Raw genomic sequence first — 13,766 nt, forward strand, 5'->3', positions numbered from 1 at the left:
TATAATTATACCAAAACGATAATGTTAAGGGATATAAAATATATTTTAAATACTAAAATACATCGATTTACGAATAAATAATAGTTGAATAATATAGGTACCTTATATTCTATTACCATTTAATATAAATTAATTATTTAAACGATTTTAATTACTGCAGAAATGTACATGGTCATGTAGGTACTAGTGTTAATATATAAGTAGAGCCATTAATAAACCACTTTAGGTGTAATAGTATGTAGGTAGGTTTTAGGTAGGCACTTCGTAGTATAATAATATAATATGTCATACAGCGAGTAAACGTAAAAGCCTAATTACTAAGATTTGTATCTTTTCCCGCCAACAATAGAAAATTACAAGATTGTATACATTCGGTTTTAATAATAGCAATCAATATTTATAAAATTTTGGTATTTCAGACTTCAGTATGTTACCATACTTGAAAAGTTCAACCAATGTTAAAATAATAAATGACATTTATTATACACTGTAAAGCGGTATTGCGGTACCTAAGTAAGACTATATTATCTGAATATTGGCTCGTTTGGTTCTATTCGTTCTAGGTATTGTCTTTTTTCAGCTACCATTTTTTCTTGTAGTAGTAGTACTTTAAATTGATCGTTCAACAAATTAGTAATTACATTACTAAAAATTTTACAGAGACATCATACGTTCTTTAGTGTTGAAGGGATAGTAAAATCAATAAAAATATTTTGAAAAATAAAGTTGAGATAAAATAATAAATGAAAAAAGTTTTTAGAGCGATTATGAACTCAAATTTAATTATACAGTGTTTAGGTTTTAATTTCATTAGAAGCGGAATATAAAAATTAGGAAAATTAGTCAATGCTTAAGTTTGAGATTAGGTATTGTCAATACTGATATTATTAATAAATTATCTTAATATTTTTGACTGTTCTACTTTTCATTGTATTTTTTTGTACGCTTATGAAAACTATTGAAAAACATATCCCCTCAAAAAAGTGTTTGTGTAGATTATTATTAATTTTTATTATTCACCGATAATTATAAATTTACCTATGAAGCTTAGAAGATATATACCTAATATATTTACATATTATTAAGTGTTGTTAAATTTCATATCAATGATAATATTATGATGTGGATGTAAATTAAATATTAGCAGCCTGCAGTATAAAAAAAAACAAAACATTGACATTTTACTTTATTATTGATTTGGCGTGTGTGTTACAAAAAAATTCTATATTTGTTTTGTATATAAAAATATAAAGATTTAAATCGTCTACTATACAAACATTATTAAAGTACAAAGTACAAGTTCCAAAATGTGTGAATGTGTATCTATATCGGTGTTACTAGTTGCGGTTAAAATCAAAAATTACGTACTAGTTGCGGTCAACCAATTAAAAGGTTACTTACTAAATTGCGGTCACTGTTTGCGCTTTTATAATTCAATAGTGGGATAAAAGCACAAAAATATATAAATATTGCTTAAATGTATAGTATTTTTATGTTTCAAAAACAACAGTGATCGACTTCAGTTAACAAACTACGGTGACGGTTAATAATCATTTAAGATTACTATACAGTATATTACAATGGCGGCTCGTGCTAAAGGGCACACGAGCACGTGCCCCACCTAAAAAATTGAGAAGAAAGAAGAAAAACTTATATTAAATTATTAAAATTAAAATTGAATAGGTATTTCTTCCATCATAATATAGTTGTTGTAATAAGTACTATGTATTTTAAATACAGTTGTTTTTCATTTTGTATGTACAAAACACAATACACAACTAACTGTGAACTGTGGAGAAAAATCAATCAATATGACTTGAAACAAAAAGTTAAATTTATTATAGTACTTATCAAATAATTTTACAGATTTTGATCTTTTTGGTATGAGTCATGAGTGTATGACTAAGAGCATGAATTAAGATAGTACTATCTATCTATTTAAAAAATAATAGTTTAAATGTTTAAAAACTCGAAGTGTATTTTCAAAAGATTTCCGAATCGATAACCATCGTACATCATGGTAATCGATAATATTAATATAATAGGTAATTAACCTGGTTAAGTAAATTGTCAAAGGCAATTAATTTTAAGAATGGTGATTGGCATGTGATGATAATATTGTATGTACAAAAGATGGTACATTTTGACTTATTACTAATTGAAAATGGAAGTATCTAGTATATATTAATAGATATGTATTGTGAAATATTATGATTTTAAAGTTTATATTCAATTCTAAATGTTTAAAAATAATTGACCACACTCATTTTATATTTATAATATATTACAATTGAAATTGTATTTAATTAATATACCTAGTTAGTAGTTATTATATAATACCTATTCTTTTGACAAAATATAAAATATAAAACCATTTTTTTTTTTTTTGATAATACAATTGTGTGAATGGCTTTAATACTTTATTGGTGGAAAAACTCATATTTTCAATAAATATAAATTATAATATATTACCGAGTATCAAGTATTCAAGTATACGAGTAGCCCGAGTAGGTAATAGTGGCTAATAATTAATAAAATGTTTACTTACTGTACAACTATGGATGTAAAATATATGTATAATGTATAGGTAATAGGTACCTAAATTATTATTGATAAGTTTAGTTTTTGACCCATTAATAAATTAAATATGTTTTTCGGGCTAGGGTCTTAGAATTTAATAATATTAATTTGATGAAAATGTGTGTAAACATAAAGTTATTTTACTTTGTCTCATCTTCTAGTTATAAACGATAAACACGATACATTAATACGGGTATAATGAGTAAACAGAGTTATAACTTATAGGCAGATATGGTTGTAATTTTTGAATATGTAAATAATATAATTTAAATATATGACATGTTGCAATCATACTCTATTATAGGCTACAGCTGTTAAAAAATGGTAATTCTACACCTTCTACTTGGTTGATTACGTACTTTATTTGGTTAGAGTATCCTAAAATCATTATTTAATAATTATTATTTTATTAACTATTAAAAAATTCTTAATCGATAAATCTGAATTTTTATATTATATATATATATATATTTTATATTTTTATATTGGTTTAATCTACCAATAAATTAACTAATAAAAAAAAAAAAATGTTTTTATAAATTATTTAAAAAATATATCATAAATATACATCTATTTATATAACTCTTCTCTTTTGTAATTTTCATTAATATCTCAGATTTATAATTTATAGTATGTACATTATTATTTACTACCGTATACCCGTGTTTTTAATGTAATTATTACGAAATAGTAAAGTAGTAACTAGGTACTAATTTCGTTTGCAGGTAATTATTTTTTTGTACTTAGTTATCAAATTAACTCTAAACTTCAATATATTTTGTTAATAATTTATTCAGATTTTAGATTATTATTTCTATTTTTTTTCGTCCACAAGTAACTTATATATTTTTGTTTATTAAATTGTTCCAACTTCCAAACAGCAATAATTTTCAACAATATAAACCCAAACAATAACCACCTGTATACTTGGTATGCAGAAACATTTGTTTGAAATTGAATTTCATAGTTATAGAATTCTTGTAATACAGGTAAATTTACATGCAATAAAAAAACTATTGGTATAAATGAAAATACTACGAGACTATACAAACAAATAACTATTGGTGTATTATGTATGGTATTTAAATTACATTGCAAGGAGCTTCAAGAAAAATTGACTAAACAACAAATAAATTAATAAATCGAAAGTTTCTTCAACATTACAGTAATAAAAAAATTCAAAAATTTGTGCTTCCATTATAAACACATAATTTACAGTGATAAGATGCATTTTATTGTCATTTTCACACCGTAAATAATTCACCATAATTCAAATTGGTTTAGAACTTGAATAGTTGAATAGATATTACTATGTTTCCAGTTATTCGGTATAATTGGAAACATGCTATCAACATTATCGTACGTATTGTACGATAATGAATAATTATAATTGCAGTTTTGAGCGTAATGTGCGTAACAAGTTAAGAAGAAATTTAATATTATACGTAGGTACCTATATTGTATATACGACTGCGTTGATTATAATAGTTGTTAAACGCGATTTTACGAGACGAGTAATAAATGGATTAATAATGTATTTTAAACTTGAAACTAATGTATATACGAACAAAAAACTATTTAAAATGAACAAAGGCTTATTAATAATGACTCATTTCCACGTTATACCTACCTACTTACTAAATCTGAAATAATTTTATTTTTCTGGTGGTTAAGCGAGGCTTACAAATAATATTATAGGCTTTCACACGGGTTTTTTTCATTATATAGGTGGTATTTATAGTTGTAGATATGTATGATACGTCCCTATTATTGTAGCCGGATCCAGTCGACGACTGGAGAGCAGGATTACATTTTAAAACCGTCCAAATTTCAAAGTTATATATCTTTGTGATTAATGATGAAAAACCTGAAGCAACAATAATAATAAGACTATTTCGAATGTAACTGATAGATTTTGACACTGGTTTTCAATTTTTGATTATGCTGTATTTAAAAGGAAAGATAAATAAAAAAAATTCATTATTATTCCATTGAACTAAATCATAAAGCTAATTATAGCACGCACAGTATAAAAAAAATAGAAGTATTTTGATTTCAACGTATACCAATCTATGAATGATGTGAGTATGTGATAAGGATTATGAAAATAATTTCGAAATTTTCGTAGTCTGATTGAGATAGCCAATGTTTTTTTATTTATTTTTACCTCCTGTATTCCAAAAAATCTGATAAAAACATTTTATAAAGCCAATTTAAAATTTTAAATGTAATGAAATGTATTGATCTTACAATTATAAATCTTATTTTTTAGATTTATTTATTTTTGTGTCTGTCACCTTTTGAAGCAGTAAAAATACTTGAATCTTTAATTTATAATTTCTTGATGGAAAGTGAATCTAGTTATTACTTTATGGTGTCATTAGTAAAAATATCCAGTAAACTTCTAAATAATAATTGAGAAAAAAATATAAATCACTTTTTAGAATCCTTATCGATCAATACACTGAAAATGGTACACTAAAATTCCTACATTATGTGTGTATGTGATAGAGTTGATAGACGGTCAGACGGAGCACGGAGACTATAAATCAAGGCTTTTATTCTAAAATTATGACTACTGATGTAATTGAATTGTGTTGATAATTCAGTACTCACTACTTAGCATACAATTTAGCTATTTTGGAGTTTTGTGCTTAATATTTCAAGGGTTACCGTTCCTGCAATGGTTTAAGAAATACGTGCATAGTGAATACTTTTAAGTTCGAAGGAACATAATCGAATGTAAATATTACTATATCGATTTTGCAAAAATAAGTTCACATCACATAATAATATATCGCATATTCACCATCGCGATGAACGAATCTCGTTAGTTGCATTTATTACTAAGCCTATATATAGGTAAGTATTTATATATTATTATGGCGACATATTTGAAAACTAATTCAAGTTTAAATATGGCTATTAGCTATTAACTAAGTCAGACATTATTGATTTTTCATCTAACTATATTTGATAAGGAATCGTGTTTAGTACATAGTATTATGTCTACAAACTACCCTATTTTAGGTGCATGAGGGTCGGCATTCGGCAGTACGCGTTGTCATTAGCTCAAAAAACGTTTAAATTAACTATGATAACCAGGTACCTATTTAATATATGTATATATCTGAGATTAACTAATAAATAATGAACAAACGTAAAAATAATAAATTATTAGGTAACAATGATAAAGATTTCGACAAAAGATAAACGATAAAAATAGCGTTCACGGTGACCATAACGATATTATATTATTTACGTATATTGGTACATTTGGTACGCAACTGGATAATAACATATTTTATTGTTTGTGAACGTTCAAAATAAATTGTACTTATTAAGTATTCAACTGGTATGCATGATATCGTATTACAACTTATCAAGTATTATTAATATTGAAATAGAATATAATCCAATGAAAACTCGTGCGTCGTACTTACTACCTATATGTATCAACAAATATATTTATACAGGTATCTATTGTAAAACATGTAAAATTAATCGATTTTTCGTATATTGACATAACAGTATAACACATAAAACCAAAATATTCACACGAGTTACGTACTGAGTCGAATAAAGGTATCTGTTTGCTATGTTTTTTCACAACGACATTTTTTTTGTTTGCGTAATACTTATTGCGTCCCAAAATAAAAACCTGATAAGCTGGTACACTGGTACACAAATTCATTGCGTTCGTACAGTAAATTATATTTTTATAAATAATACTTTGGTTATTTACCAATTCCAATTCAATATCGAAACTTAATAACAGATTATATTGTAGTTAGTCGTATTGTTTGCGTAACCGTTTTATCAAAAGACATTTCAACAATGACAACTTATGATTTAACCTTATCCGTAATAATATTCACCGGGTCATCTACCACTCCTAAACTGCCAAATAATTTACGCAATTAACATATTTTTTTATTAAAAGAAGATGAATGAACTAACCAAGATAAACATTTTAAAATAGTTAAGAAAAAAAAAAATAATCCATATAAAATGGGAAAAAAGTGTTTTTAAGTTGGACAAAATTCGTGTAGTGGCTAAAATTAGTGGCACAGTTAGGGGGGCGCAAAAAAGTCTTTAGATCCCCCCCCGACTTCAAATTTAGTACTCCCTGTTTTTTATACCCAACTATAATTGTTTTAGTGAAATACCATCAATTGATAAATTACCAACAGTTATAGCACCCCACGTTTTAGAGGTTTAGTTGCGCCTATGGTTAAAGTATCGTTAGGTTGCAATTTACGCGCTATAATATAATTTTCAATTTAATGTTTAAAAATTTACAATATTCATGAGTTACATAGTTATTTAAAACATTATAAATACAAGCACATAGCAATATAATATTGGGTTCCTACATATTATATTAAATCATAAAAGCCATACGATTGCTATTCAAAATTCAAAAGTAATACCTAGTTATTATATTTAACCTTATTAGGTATAGTTATTATGACTTAAAAGTAATTACATATTTCATACATTATGGCACTTACACATAACAATGATCATTCAATAAATAAAAATAATAAAAATAAGTGGCCATTAATAATGTATAATAATTAATAGCCATTAAAATAATGTAGGTAAATTTAATAATGTAAAATAAATCGTATCCTCAATACTACTTTTTAATTGTTTTGATATTAATAATGGATAATGTATAATGTATTAAATTGATATTTTATTAGGTATGTATTATTTAGGTATTTTTCATTGAATATACAAACCACTAAAAATCATACTTAATATTATTAATTACAGTGTTTTAAAATATTTATTAAAATAATAGCTGTATAATAGTAGTAGTAGACTTTTATAATACACCTAATATATAGTTGGTTTTTAACAACGCTATTAGATATTTTCACAAATATTCAAAGTAAATTATTCACAAAATAATAATATAAATTTTAAATTGATTTAAAAAATAAAAAAATACGAGTATAATATAGTAAATATAATTTGTAAATCGTAAGCATTTTTTCTTAAATATTTTCGATTATTATATTCACAAAAAGTAATCATTTTTAATTTATTCTTACATATTAATCTTCAGTTTTGGATATAAAATAATTATTTTAATTGAATGGGTATAATTAACATAAGGAAATGTTAACAAAGTAAATTGTTTTTAAGGTCAGAAAAAGTATCTAAAAATTGAACCTCCGAATACGTTTCGTACGCTTTATATATGAACCTATAGTGATGATGTTTCATCGTCAAAATTAACTTAATCAGTCGAATAAATTTGTTTTATGTAATATATAAATTTTCTAGTCAATTTATTATATTTTATAAACATACAGCTGTGGATGTCTCAAAGAATATCAAAGACAGTGACTGTAAATATGATGGAACTACAGTTCACATTATTTTAACCAATCGCATTTGCTCTCAAATATATTCTGGCGTGGTTTTAGAATTCTGAAATACTGGAAAGTGAACTACATTTTTTCAAAAAAAAGTACAATTATATAATTTTAGTACATTATAGATAAGATTTGATTATAATATTAATATTTTGATTTATATTTTAAATTCATAGATTTTAAGGCGTAGAGCTGCTTATATTATAAGCAATTTCCAGAGTAGGAACTAAAGCCTCTTAGCCCCTCCCCTGGATCCATGCCTAAGTATAAAATATTATTCATTATCAAATAATAAATTGAAAAATATTTTATTTAATCTCAATTGATGATTTATATTAATATGTAAGCAGTTTGTATTTATTTAAAAACATACCTTGAGTACGTGGCTTTGAAGTATCCATTAAATTGCACACTAAATGCTCCCTTTTATACAACCACGTCTTGTTATTTTTTTACAACACATTTTCCTAGTGACTATAGTGTATAAATTACAAATTGATTGTAAATTATTTTACATAATTATATATTACAAATATATAATTATTAAAAATAATAATAAAGAAGAGGTAAATATCTATCTGTAAATAATTATTGTATGTTTTCTATTATTTTAAGTTACTTTTCAATATTAATGTGTTAACTGATGTGTAGGTATACTATTTATTTATAGTTTTATTTATATTGGTAACAGCCACATAAGCCAAAGTAGAAGTTCAATTTTTTTCGATTAATATGTTTGTAATTATATTTATGATTTATTAGTATTAATATTATTTATATTGTTGTATTTATTAGGGTGTGGTGAAACATTTATTTATTTAGAAATATAAATATATATATGATAAATCACTATTGATAATTATTAATTATTATTTATTAATCGATGTCTTCAACATCATACATATGCATATACACTTATATCTACTTCCGTTTAGTACTTTGAGCACACGCACTATTATTTGAATAATACATTTATAATAATTTTTCAGGAATTGTACGTTACAATGTGTTATATTATGATTATCAATATATTTTATAAAAACCATACATAGCATTTGACCGCAGTCAATAGGATAACCTTTGTGTTGTGAGAATTTTCATGGATCAGATCATCAGTATTTATTATATATACGCGTTAATACGTGTGATAAAATATTTTAATACACAGTGCGCCGTATACGTATTGGCAGCGATTATGTTTGAGTCGTTAATATAACCATTTAATATGTAATAACTAATGAGTAATAGAGTTTCGATGGAGGTCGGCACACACAATTAAATTCGAGCATTTTTCACCGCGTATAATGTGTAATGGCGTAATGCGGATATGCTGTCTGTATGTTGTATGTATAACGATATACCATTATAATATTTGAAACTTGAAACGAACGTGATTATCAAACCAACCTCCACATTGTTTGTGTTTCGATGTTTTTCGAACCAAATCCGACAATATTTTAACAACAGCCTATATCTACAGGTACCCATTTACCTATGTAATATACACACGATGAGCATTATTACGTTATGGAATGTCTACATAGTATATAATAATATTATAATCGATTAAGTATAGTTGTGCAGCACTAATGTCTAATATATTATATACGTATTATAGTCGTAGTGTGTTAATTATTTTACGATTTCGGCCGGATACACGTTATTGACGGGAACAGAAAAATCGTAACACTCCAATTGCTATTGTAAACGATACATAAATAATATGAGCATATTATTATTTAGTGTTTATACGTCACAACAAATTTCAGATATATGAGATAGTTCAGCGTTAGTCAATTATCGGTTCAAAGTACGTACCTATATTATATTATTTGCTTTGGGTTCCAGTTATATTATATTGGTATATCTATAATCTGATAAGCGGTCACTTTGTACTGTCTATTGTTTAAACTGCATAACGCGGACACTTTGTATTATTTTATACATAAAGTACATATTAATGTACATAGTAATATACTAATATACGTGGCTAAGTGTTATGTGTGTATAATGTAAATTATTAAAATGTAAAAAAAAGTAAATTTATTAAAAACGTTTTAAAATATAGTATATTTCTATAAGTCAAAATAATCAGTTTAAATCAATTAAAAATGTGTACAAAATATTTATATGTCAAAAACGAGAAATTATGTCAAAACCGAAATACATAATATATGGAATTTAAAAATTCAAAATTAATTCTTTGTGTTGGTGCTGGTTACATAAAGACTAAAGTTAATAGCTTATTATTTTCATCAGAATTAGATTTTTGCTTTTTATGTAGCTTATTGCCACATTCGTCTAATTGTATTGCCCGCAAAAATGTCCAAAAACTCGAAGAATGTATAAAATACTTAGATTTTACCAAATAATATTTAAACTTAATAACAATTTGAATAAAATTGTATATAATATATATATATATATATGTATAAATTTTTTGTATATAATTGTATACAAAGTGTCCGCGTTCTGCATGTACCTTTTTACCCGACCATACAAAATGTCCGTGTTTCGCACTTTTGATGCTCGACCGCACAAAGTGAACTAGAACCCTATAATTTATATAGTTGCATAGATGTAGTTATATATACATACCTAATTGATTATACATATACATTTAAAAAACTAAAACGCTATTAAACGTTTTCATTAGATGTATGTAAATAAAAAATTAATTTAACGAGAGATTTAGTAGTTGTGAACTATATTTAAGTAAATTTTTTACCGGCTACGCCAATATTAATCCAAATAATAATTGTACAATTGTATAAAACTTAAATCAATATAAATAAAATACACTCCACACCATATTTGTGCCTATCCCGAGCTCACTTAGTAGACACCCGTGATTCATTATCTATGTCTTGTAAAGGATATCAGGATATCTGGGTATATGTATTATAATTAACGTTACTTATACTTTATGAAATACTAAATACATATTATGTAATATTGTTTGTTATTATATAATATATGAACGCATCTGTGTTTGTCTTCTTTATAACAGATTCAAAAATCACTGGACAATTTTCAATAAAATCTATATAGGTTCCTTGAAATGAAGAGCGCGTTTATATAGTTTATTTTTCAACCTCTGTATACGTTACTTTAGGGTATCTGCTCAAACATGAATTTAGTTTTAGCTCACTAAAATTGCATTGGTTATAGATTACTATTACTATTATAATTGGTAGAAATATGGCATGTAGATACATTTTGTTACAAATTTATTTCAAAAAAACAAATCCTATTAAAATAAAATAATTATTAACAGAAATACAATGATTAATCTTATAATTTGCTTTTTGAATTCTGGACGTATTTTTTACGTAAACATATGAAGACAAACACCGATCTTAAAGATATTGGATTTATGTTGAATTTTAAGCATCCGTTGAATCTGTTTCCAGTTTGTTTTTGTTTGTATAAAAAATATTTCCGGAATTAAGAAGTAATGACTAGTGGTATGTACCTATAACATATTATAATACAATTTAACTGAAGCAAAACGGGAAACGATAGACAAATAGATTAATTTTAACCTGGGTTAAATTGCAAGTTTTACTATAAAATATATCGTTTAATATTATATATAGTAATAGTCATTTACCTATAGCTGCACCAGAGAAGGCTATTACAGAAAATACGGTCAACACGAATCTATTCCTATTATATTATGTGCCGTGCTATTCAGATTCACATAATATTATAATAATAAATTGCACGCACCGGATATACGAGAAAATATCGGTAATATTTCTAATGGTGCAGCCGGGCTAGGTTGACGGGGTTATAGGTACATCACATGTATGCACATTATAATATTATTATAATATTATACGAGACACGAATATAATACCTACCGCACCCATATATTATAGTACTCGTATTGTATTGTCTTGGATGACATGGCGGTAATCATATATTTTTTCGAAATCGGAAATGTGCATAGTGCATATTATCGTGTCGATCCATATTATATTATGATGTATAGGTGTATAAGTTTAATGTGATTGCACGTTTTAGTTTCACAGTCCGATGATTTTTTTGTCGTTTCGGCTCCGATGGTGGATACAATAAGAGGGTTACTTACTAAAGTCTGTTTCTCGGATACTATTTTACTATTTCAAAGATACATTTCTGATTTTAGTATTTATTATAGTTGATTAATAAAAAAAAATGCGCAATTCTTTAGTTTTTAATAACAGTATTTACTCTCGCAGGCTTCAATACTTAATAGTTTAAGTACCTTTTCCTCTATTTGTATTCTTAGATCCATCTATGATGAGTCTACGTTTGATGCGGTTCGCATCGTACTCGCACAATATTTTATAATATCTGTGCAGGCTACTGCATATTATAACCTCGTCAAAATGCACCAGAAGCCTATTTTATATGAGTTATGCAATGTGCATATTCAACTTATTGATACCACCGCGAAGCTGATGATTGCATAGTTGCACGTGGCTTATTTTGTAAAGATAGATTTAAACCCACCCTAAAATTTAATCAAATTTCCATCTATGGAGAATTGGAGACGTGTTTTAAAAATGATTTATTCTTTATAACCTTCGGCGTAATACTCAATCACTCAAAGTTGGTTTAGTTCTCTCGTCAAACAATTGTTTTTGCAATATGCATTAGCTATTTTATTATAAGTAAATAAGTAATATACTCGTAATAATAATAATTTATTTGATACTTGGTAATTATTATGTCAACAAATGAATGATAAATTTATAGATAAAATATAGATCTAAAAAAGCAAATGGGTTCTGAATAAAAGACAAAAATGCATCGAAATTCGGCGCCATATTTAATTTAATAATAGGTGCTCTTATAATACTTTTGTCGTTTATTTTATAATATTAATAATCTTCATTAAATAATCATGTATAATGATTAATGGTAGACTTGTGAAGTAGGTACTTGTAATGTATAATGATAAAATTCTACTTGCACTTTGTAGATAAATCGAGTTCCACTTAATAATGTTATAAGTATAAGTATAAATGTGATAATTTATTACTTCTTTAAAAATCCAAAACAATAATACAATTTTAGGTTTTTATAGAATTTGGTTGTTTTATCTGTTATGTAATGATATACCTATAAATAATTTTGTGCAATAATCGGCGTATAAACGAAAAAAAATCAAAAAAAAAATCCTTAAGGTACTTAATATTAAAAAATATTAAGTAAATATTTTAGGCAAGAAATATAAATTAAAAAAAATAACGTAAAACTATATTTAACACCCTAACTCCTTAGTTAACTCACTGATACTTCACTATTGCTTTTGACAAATAGTCATAAAACATTAGTAGCTTAGTTTAAACTTATGAGCTCAAAAATTATAATTTCTTTATTATTACAGATTACAGTTATTGAGTTATCATCCGTTAATAAATGTTATGTATTGTATTGTTGTATCTATTGATTATTGAAAATATTGACAAACCTATAGAATTCCAGATTGATAAACTAACTGACGAAAGCTACAATTCATAATATGAAAATAACTAATCGATTAGTATCACATAGATCATATAGGTAATTAACACCTAAATGTCGTATACTCAAATATATTTTAACAATATATATGTAGGTACTAGGTGTCTAGGTAGGTGTAGAGTGCTACTATTATTTGTCTAGTTATATATAAATATAAGAATTATTATGTACATATTGATATTTTTTACATAGACCGGATTTTTCAACCGGGCCTATACTCTAACAAAATACATATTATTATAATATTATATCGTATAATTTTTTATGAGGATATTTATA

This window comes from Rhopalosiphum maidis, chromosome 3 (genome assembly GCF_003676215.2).
Source record: "Rhopalosiphum maidis isolate BTI-1 chromosome 3, ASM367621v3, whole genome shotgun sequence".
NCBI classification, from domain to species: domain Eukaryota; kingdom Metazoa; phylum Arthropoda; class Insecta; order Hemiptera; family Aphididae; genus Rhopalosiphum; species Rhopalosiphum maidis.